The sequence below is a fragment of the Arachis ipaensis genome, chromosome B09 (genome assembly GCF_000816755.2).
Source record: "Arachis ipaensis cultivar K30076 chromosome B09, Araip1.1, whole genome shotgun sequence".
Classification (NCBI taxonomy): Eukaryota; Viridiplantae; Streptophyta; class Magnoliopsida; order Fabales; family Fabaceae; genus Arachis; species Arachis ipaensis.
Window position 1 is genome coordinate 132,507,463 of NC_029793.2, and position 10,591 is coordinate 132,518,053.

Consider the following 10,591-nt stretch of genomic DNA (forward strand, 5'->3'; position numbering starts at 1 on the left):
AATTTAGTGACTTTAACATTGAACCAGTTGCATTTGATATATTATCAGAAATATTCCTTTTAGTTCTTTTAAAGGTTTTAAATTTTAATAATTTATTCTTGCTATTTAACAATTTAGGAGTTTGTTCGGTGTTCTTTCATTATAATGCGTTATCATATATGTTCTATGCTAGTTTAAATTTGTTAATGTCAGTAGTTTCTTTAATTCGAATTGAATTGCCATTGTTGAGTTTTTTAATATTTGAATTGAGATTTAATAATTTTTCTTTTTTATTTTGTTCGAATGTCATAATTTAATATGTAATCCATTTTGTTTGATGCAATGACTACGTTAGTTTTCAAAGTCATTCTTCATTAGCGTATCACATCTCAACTTTATCTAATGGTTTATTTGTTCAAATGATTTCTTTCCATTATGAAATTATATTGAAAAAAAATTATTAAACTTGCATATCAGGTTTTTGAACAATTCTATAAACCATTGCAGATTTTGTAACATTTAATTCTTATACAATTATTATAATAGGAAGTATGAATAGAACATAAGCAGGTCTTTCTATTTATTGATTATTTTCTCCATTTATTTAAATTCAGTATTTTTAAAAAATTTATTTTTCCAATATAATTGTAATCATTGACTTGATATTGCCCTTTATGGTGGACATCCCCACCTCCTCAGATCAGACTGCATTTGTACTGCTCTATGCTAATCATGATATTTTTCTGCTCTTGAACTAACCAATCCAAATTCTGAGTAGCACTAGGTTCTAAACTTAACTTACTGTATTCTTGCTAAAAAGTAGACAATCCACCAATTGTTTTATTTTGAGTGCATTAAAGGAAAATACGCAACATTTTTTATTTTGCATTAACAAGTTTAAAGCTTTCAATTTAGCACGATGATGATATCTATCTAATGGGTAGGAATGTGTAGAATATGCAGTGTCATGTACTCAACCTATTAAACTATTATAATAATTATTTATATTATCAGAGTTTTTTTTAGATAAAACCTTTAGTTTCTCACAAATTCCCAATCAGTTGATTACCTTTCTTAAGGTCTATAAATCTATTCCAGTTTGTTACAATTCAATATGTAACACTTTAAAAGAACTTCCTCCAACTTACATTAAGTTATTCTTGAATGCATATTTTACTTATTGTTATCTTCATTGCTATTTTTTTACTTCATATATTCTTTTGCATCAAGTATTCATCATAACTACATTAGTCAGTTTGTTTCTTGATTGCATAGTGTATCAATGGCTAACACCAATCTTTCACATATCAAAGATATGGAGGTTAGAGTATTCTACCTAAATATTGATCCACTTTTCGGTAGGTGAATTTCCTTTAATGACACATTTCAATATTTTAGTTCTACATATATATTAGTTATATCTATCATTATTACTTATTCCCTTTGGTTTTTAATCTTTCTTTATGGTGTTTGTTCTTTTGTAGTCACTGCATGGAATTCCATCTCTATTTTATAGGAAGTTGAAGAACTGAAGATTGATGGTTTAGAGGTTATAGCAAACTCTTGTTGTAAATATAGTTACTAAACTAAGCAATCAATCTTTCTTACAAACGTTTTGGTTGTTACAAGTAACAAACCCCTTTTAAATTGATAACCGAGTATTTAAACCTCGGGTCGTCTTCTCAAGGAATTGCAGGGGGGTGTTCTTATTATTGGTTATGAGTTGTAAATTGGGGGTTTTGGATTAAGGTAAAAAGTTAGTCGAATGACAAGAAAGATAAAATAATAATAATAATAAACTCTTGGCAAGGTATGAAGAACTGGAAGTCCTATCCTAGTTATCCTTATCAATTGTGATGAGAATTGGATTTTTCTCCCACTTTGTTAACCTCTAACTATGAAGGTAAGTTAAGTGGATGAATTAATCCTAAATTCCTCAGGTCCTAGTCTTTCCTTGGGAAAGGCTAGAGTTAGTGGAACTCAAATTAATTCTTGAAGAATTTCAATTTTCAGTCAACACCTCGAGTCTGATAACTCAAGAGTCTCCAATTATTTAACCAAAGCCAAAATGGAAGATATCTAAATTAAATTAAAAACATTTATAAATGAAGCAAAGCAAAATTAAATCTGAAAATACCTCGAATTGCATTCACAAAAGAACTTAAATCTGACATGAACATTCATAAATTAAATTAGGAAAATAAATAAAAAGAACATTGAACCTGGGATTGAGAGTCACTCCTAAAACTAAGAGAAGTCCTAAATCCTAATCCTAAGAGAGAGGAGAGAACCTCTCTCTCTAAAAACTACATCTACTCCTAAAATTGTGAATGTGAAAGCTTGTTGATAAATGGATGCATTCCTCCACTTTATAGCCTCTAATCTGTATTTTTTGGGCCGAGAACTGGGTCAGAAACAGCCCAGAATTTGCTGGTTGCGAATTCAAACACGCTTATTTTCGTCACTGCGACGCGGTCGCATGGAGCACGCGGTCGCGTTGCCTAGCGTCAGGGAAACTATAGCATATTATATATCAAATCGAAGCCCCGAACGTTAGCTTTCCAACGCAACTGGAACCGCGTCTTTTGAACCTCTGTAGCTAAAGTTATAGCCGTTTGAGTGTAGAGAGGTCAGGCTGGACAGCTTAGCAATTTTTCCAACTTCTTGTATTCCTTCCACTTTTGCATGCTTCCTTTCCATCCTCTAAGTCATTCCTGCCCTATAATCTCTGAAAACACTTAACACACATATCAAGGCATCTAATGGTAATAAGAGAGGATTAAACATAGGAAACTTAAGGCCAAAGAAGCATGTTTTCAATCAAAGCACATAATTACGAAGGCAAATGTAAAACCATGCAAATAATATGAATAAGTGGGTAAAGAGTTGATAAAATCCACTCAATTAAGCACAAGATAAACCATGAAATAGTGGTTTATCAACTTCCTCACATTTAAACATTAGCATGTCCTCATGCTAAACTCAAGAGAAGCTAAAAAGATGAAGTATCTATATGAATGCAACTACATGCAAAATGTTTCTACCTACTTGGTTAAAAATAACTAAATTCTCCAAGACAAATATAAATCAGATTCCACTAATTCAAATCATACAAAATAAGGTACAAGTAAACTTGTAAGAAGATAGCTCATGAAAGCAAGGAACATAGAATTTAGCACTGAACCCTTACTGGTAGTGTATATCACTCTAACTCTCAAGTGTTTAGGGTCAATCACTCTATCCTTCTCTAATCATGCTTTCTAAACTTTGTTCTTCATCTAACCAATCAACATTATTTAATGTACCAATGCAAACATCATGAGGTCTTTTCAAGGTTGTAATGGGGCTAAGGTAAAGGTAAGGATATATGTATGGCCAAGTGAGCTATAATATGAATCTTTAATTAACCTAAATTTTTACCTAACATACATATACTCTATATAATTCTAATTCATGCCTAGCTACCCAAGATTCCCACTTTTACATCACATACTCATGTATCAACTTTTTCTTTTTAATTTATCACATGTGCATTGATTTTTTTCATTAACTCAATATTGGGGTAATTTTGTCTCCTTATTTATTTATTTATATTATATATATATTTTTTTTTCTTTTTCTCATTTTTTTAATCATAAAAGCAAACATAACTTATCAATGCACATGGATTTTTCATTATTTTTCTATTTTGGTTTTTCATGAGTAGGTTCCCAAATTTCCCATATTCAAATAAATTAAAACATGATACATTCCCTTATCAACCCATGTTCCCACAATTTCCCCACACTTAATTGATACACAATCTCTATCTTAAGCTAACCAAAGATTCAATTGGGATAATTAATTTGTTTTCTGCTTAAGGCTAGTGATGTGGTAAAATATAGAACAAATGGGGATTAAAAGGCTCAAAGTGGCTGACAATGGTGATTTAAAGGGTAGGCTTATTTGGGATAAGTGAGCTAAAATCAAACAATGGCCTCAATCATGTGCAAGCATGTAAATATACTAAATAATGGACATATAGAATGGAACAAAGCAAAGATTGCAATTATAGAGAAGAAAACACACAAGAATAAAATATTTATGGTTAAATAATATAACCATATAAATAAGCTCAAAATCTCACAGGTTGTGTGTTCTTTGGCTCAAAAACCATGTTCCACATACAACTTCAAACAAGTTTTAACATAAAAAATTTTTTTAATTTAAATTAGTGAAATTTTTCAAAGATAGGGTCTTAAAAAGAATTTTATTACTTTAACCAAGTAGTAACTAAATGCATAAAATCAAACAAATATGCAATCAAACATGCAAATGCAACAATGAACAAACAAATAAAATAAAAAATTTGGTGTTGAGTCAGAAAATAACTAACCCATGGAGATCGGTATCGACCTCCCCACACTTAAAGATTGCACCGTCCTCGGTGCATGCTGAGATGTGCAGGTGGATGGGTTGCTTCAACTGATGCTTTTCTTTATAGATTGTGCAGATTGACTTGCCTGTCTCCCCATGTAAACGTCTTCCGGTTCTCTTCCGGGTGGCCGTCCTGAAAGAAAAAGGGAAGAAGAGTAACCCAGAAATAAAGATAGGAAAATAAATACAGTATGGGTGGGTTAATGCCAAATAATAAGGGTCTCAATTACATGGTAGCTACAACATGCAAGTGAGAAAATAATAGAAGTCATGGCATGCCAGTGGTACAAAATGTACAACAATGGGGAAGAGAGTGGAAAAGGAGAAATAATATAAATTCATGTCAATGCAAAAGTAATACAGATATAAAAGATTGGCATTGATTTAAATAATATTACTCAATCAGAATTGAACAAGTCATTAAGCACCAAGAAAATACCAGAAAAGATGTAACAGTTGAATAAGAACATTTGAACACCAATGGTAAAATAATAAATTTTAGAAAAATGAAAGTATGCAAATAAATAAAATAAAATAAAAGATAAGAAGAATGAGAAGGGAAAGAAATAAAGTAAGAAAGAAAGAAGAAAGAAGAAAAGATAGAAGAAATTAGGATTAGAGAAGAAAAGATAAGAAAATTGGCACTAATCTGGATAGGTTGTGTGACGCTGGCAACGCGGTCGCGTGGTGCGCAATAAGGTCAGGCGACGCGGACGCGTGGGGCACGCGGTCGCGTGACTTGATTTGTGCTAGTGGCGCGAGTGCAGCCTCGCGGTCGCACAACTCTCTATTCGAAACTTGGTATTGCCAAAATCCAGGGTGACGCGGTCGCGTGGTCGACGCGATTGCGTGAGTGGCCATCATGGGATATGACGCGGACGCGTGAGCCATACGTCCGCGTGGTAAGGCGTGTGCGGTCAGCACCAGTCTAGCACCACTCTCGCACAACTTTCGGTCGTGCACCCTTCGTACGTCGATTTCCAGGTCACGCGGCCGCGTGAGTGACGCGGTCGCGTGGAAGCCATTTTTCCCACATGACGCGGACGCGTCAGCGACGCTGCCGCATCGCGTGCTTCTCTTTTTTTTTATGCATGAAAAATACAAAATGCAGTGTTAATATGAATGTGATGCAAAACTCCAGGTTCAATATAATAAAGTAAAATAAAACTCAAAAACAAATAAAACTAACTAAAAATAGAAAAGGAACGATCATATCATGGTGGGTTGTCTCCCACCTAGCACTTTTAGTTAAAGTCCTTAAGTTGGACATTTGATGAGCTTCCTGTTATGGTGGCTTGTGTTTGAACTCATCCAGGAATCTCCACCAATGTTTGTAATTCCAATAGCCTCCGGGATCCCAAACTAGGCACGTAAAGCCTTTGAGCAACTTCAAACAGATTCTTAGGCTCCCGGGTGTTGGATGTCAGAACAGATTCCAGGATCCCAAATCTTGCTTTTACACCCGTCTTCAAGTTGATTATCTTGATTCCATCTGGGTGGTTCAGCTTTAGAATTCTCACTGAAGCGTCCAAACAACTTCCTAGACCCATTCAATTGAGCTTTACACCAACCCTTGCGTTTAAACTTAAAGCTTCCAACCATAATGAACCTTGCAGGACAATTCTTACCACTGGCCATCTTCCTCTTACTCTGAATGTTACAAAGAGCTCTAAGTTGACCATCCGTCTCCAGTAGCCCATATTCAAGTGGAATTAGAAAGCTAAGGGATATGAATTTTACCCACTTGAATGTTGTGAAGGATGATAGCAACTTAGGGGGAGGTATTTTTAATGAAATTGCAAGCTCTACTCCCTTGTGCTCTTCTCTGATAATTACCACCTCTTTGCAAGCTTCTTCAATTTCAACATCTTCCTCTTGGTAGCTTTCTTCCAATTCAATCTTAATTCCGGCTTCCTCCACTTGTTCATGCTCCGTACTGTTCACTGGAGTTTCTAGTATCTCCTTCATGCTACGTTCTTCATTAGATTGCCCACATGAAGCCATGAGGGTTCCTTGAGTGTCCGAACGTCGGGAAGCTAATTGATTTATCGCTTGTTCCAATTGACGAATGGTTGCCTGAAATCGATCCACTGTTTCCTTGAAACGATCTTTTGTCTCTTGATGCACTCGGCTTTCATAAATAGGATCATAGTGCTCTTGGATTGATGGATATGGAGATGGTGAATATTGAAGTGGTGGTTCTTGTGAGTAATTGGGTTGGAATTGGGGTGGTTCTATATATGGTTTATATGGCTCATAAGGTGATTGGTATGGTGGTTGAGGGTTAGGGTCATATGGAGGTGAATGGCGGAAAGGGGCTTGTGAGTTTGGTGGTTCAAAGGTATGTTGGGGAGGTGGTTCATAAGCATATGATGGTGGTTGTTGATAGTCCATTGGAGGTGATTGTTGCCATGAGGGTCGATCAAATCCTTGTGGCTCCTCCCATCTTTGATTGTTCCAACCTTGATGCATGTTCTCATTGTAATTTCCTCTTCCTGCAACATAATTGTAACCAGACTCATAGCCAAAGGGGTGAGAGTTCATAGTAGTAAATAAAAATGAAAATAAAAGCAAATTCTAAATTAAAAGGTTATTTAAATTTTGAATTTGAAAATTAAATTTTGAAATTTGAAATTTGAAATTTTGAATTTGAAATTTGAATTTTGAAATTTGAATTTTAAATTTTTGAAATTTGGATTTTGAATTTTGAGATTTGAAATTTGAAAAATTTTTTAAAATTGAATTTTGAAAATTTTTAAATTTGAATTTTGAAATTTGATTTTTAAATTTTGAATTTTTTTAATTAAATAAGGAAAGAGAAAAATAATAAAATGACAACAAACTTAAAAATTTTTAGATCAAAACGAAGAAAACAACTAAGAACAACTTGAAGATCAAGATGAACACCAAGAAACATTTTTTTTGAAAAATTTTTAATAACTAAATAAAAACCAATAACCTCTTAATTTATGAAAAAAGCAAAAATAAAAATAAAAATAAAAATAAATAAACAAGCAAAAAGCAAATATTTACAATAACTAATAATAAGGCACATGTTTGCAATTCCCCGGCAACGGCGCCATTTTGAAGAACTGAAGATTGATGGTTTAGAGGTTATAGCAAACTCTCGTTGTAAGTATAGTTACTAAACCAAGCAATCAACCTTTCTTACAAACGTTTTGGTTGTCACAAGTAACAAACCCCTTTTAAATTGATAACCGAGTATTTATACCTCGGGTCGTCTTCTCAAGGAATTGCAGGGAGGTGTTCTTATTATTGGTTATGAGTTGTAAATTGGGGGTTTTGGATTAAGGTAAAAAGTTAGTCGAATGACAAGAAAGATAAAATAATAATAAAAATAAACTCTTGGCAAGGTATGAAGAACTGGAAGTCCTATCCTAGTTATCCTTATCAATTGTGATGAGAATTGGATTTTTCTCCCACTTTGTTAACCTCTAACTATGAAGGTAAGTTAAGTGGATGAATTAATCCTAAATTCCTCAGGTCCTAGTCTTTCCTTGGGAAAGGCTAGAGTTAGTGGAACTCGAATTAATTCTTGAAGAATTCCAATTTTCAGTCAACACCTCGAGTCTGATAACTCAAGAGTCTCCAATTATTTAACCAAAGCCAAAAGGGAAGATATCTAAATTAAATTAAAAACATTTATAAATGAAGCAAAGCAAAATTAAATATGAAAATACCTCGAATTGCATTCACAAAAGAACTTAAATCTGACATGAACATTCATAAACTAAATTAGGAAAATAAATAAAAAGAACATTGAACCTAGGATTGAGAGTCACTCCTAAAACTAAGAGAAGTCCTAAATCCTAATCCTAAGAGAGAGGAGAGAACCTCTCTCTCTAAAAACTACATCTACTCCTAAAATTGTGAATGTGAAAGCTTGTTGATGAATGGATGCATTCCTCCACTTTATAGCCTCTAATCTGTATTTTCTGAGCCGAGAACTGGGTCAGAAACAGCCCAGAATTCACTGGTTGCGAATTCAAACACGCTGATTTTCGTCACTGCGACGCGGCCGCATGGAGCATGCGGTCGCGTCGCCTAGCGTCAGGGAAACTATGGTATATTATATATCAAATCGAAGCCCTGGACGTTAGCTTTCCAATGCAACTGGAACCGCGTCGTTTGGACCTCTGTAGCTAAAGTTATAACCGTTTGAGTGCAGAGAGGTCAGACTGGACAGCTTAGCAATTTTTCTAACTTCTTGTATTCCTTCCACTTTTGCATGCTTCCTTTCCATCCTCTGAGCCATTCCTGCCCTGTAATCTCTGAAAACACTTAACACACATATCAAGGCATCTAATGGTGATAAGAGAGGATTAAACATAGGGAACTTAAGGCCAAAGAAGCATGTTTTCAATCAAAGCACATAATTAAAAAGGCAAATGTAAAACTATGCAAATAGTATGAATAAGTGGGTAAAGAGTTGATAAAATCCACTCAATTAAGCACAAGATAAACCATGAAATAGTGGTTTATCAGAAGTACAAGGATTTCTTTGGGGATATCATATTGCTATTTGATGAGAATGACAATCAAATTGAGTTGCGTATTATTAGAGGAGAATCAATTGCATATATTATTGATGGGATGCATAATATTATTAAACTATATGGTATTAAAAGTGGCGGTTCTTTGAAAATTGAATATATTACCCAAAAGTTCTTTTATGTTCTTAGGGTGAGGGATGACTTTGCCTTAAGAATGTTACCGTTAAAACGTAGTTACAAGTTTTCTTTGCATGTTACTGTATCTCTTAAGGCCATCGTTATTATTTTTTATGATGAAGAACAATTTTTTAAGCAGAATGATATAGCTGCTCACAAGAAAAAAAATCTGACAAGGATGGTAGTTCTTCTCAAGTGCCAACTCCCATTAAGGATAATGTATTAGAGCAGAACACACATTATATTCATGATCCGAATCATTCAAGTAACATTGGTAGCACTATGAAGCAAGCTTTTGAGTTTACTCCACTCTGCACCAATGATCCAGCTCATTCTATTGAGTCTTTGATTCCAATCAAATTTCATGATTTTTTTTTCCAAAGATTCTAATGATCGGGTTGTTTATCTCCCTAACCATCCTATATCTCATGCTGCATTGAACCGCCCTACATCTTTTGAGTTTCTCCCAAATCTCCAGCAATCCCAGTCGTTCGTTGTACAATTTATTGCTATACTTGATGTAAACGATATCCGTTTTGCCTCACTGGTAAGTTTTCATGCATTTTGTATATCAATATTTTTTTTTATCTCACTAAACATGTTGTTTGGTTAACATGTATTATTCTTTTCATCAGGCTTTACCTTCTGATTTTGCAAAGAATGCATTTCCTTCTCAATTTGATTATGTACGTTTACTTCAGAAGGGTGGATATGCTTACAATATGGTGCTGAGATGGTTTAAGGAAAAGGCTTATTATGAAGTTTTAATGACAAGGGCTTGGCGTGCATTCGTTAGGAACAACTTACTTAGTGTAGGTAGTGAAGTTAGATTCATTGTATCAACAGGGGATGAGAGAGTAATTTATGCAGAGATTTTAAAAAATTAAATTAGTAATTAGCATTAAGTCTTCTATTTAATTCCTAGATAGGTCTATTGTATTTATGCATGATTTCCTGTATTTAGTTTATGGCAAGTGGTTTAATCATGCACAAGTTTTATATTTTGATTAGATATGTAAGTACCATGTTAAGATGTTCATGGTACCTTAGTATCTAAAGATTGCTTTATTTTGTTGTAATCTACGACAACTATCTATCTCAACTTATAAATCCACCAATTTAGTATTTATGCTCATCTTCGGTATTTTATGAGTTTAGATGGTGTAATTTATAACTTTTTTATTATTAGTTTAGCTTTGAATCAGGTCCAGCTGCCTAATAATAATAGTATCTAATTAAAAAATGTTTTAATTGCAAATTTCCTTTGATAAGTTGTTGTCTTAATTTAGTTAATAAATCTGTGTCGATATTAAATTTTTCTTATGAAACCACACCTTAATTTGTTCTTTCGGATTCCTAATATAATTTCTTATTTTGGTTTTATTTAAGTAATAAATAACTGTACCATTTTTACTATGTGTCATACTTTGCAACTGCATAGCTTTAATATTTCTATATATCTTAATACTTTTTTTAATAATAATTTATTCATTTTTTATTTAAAA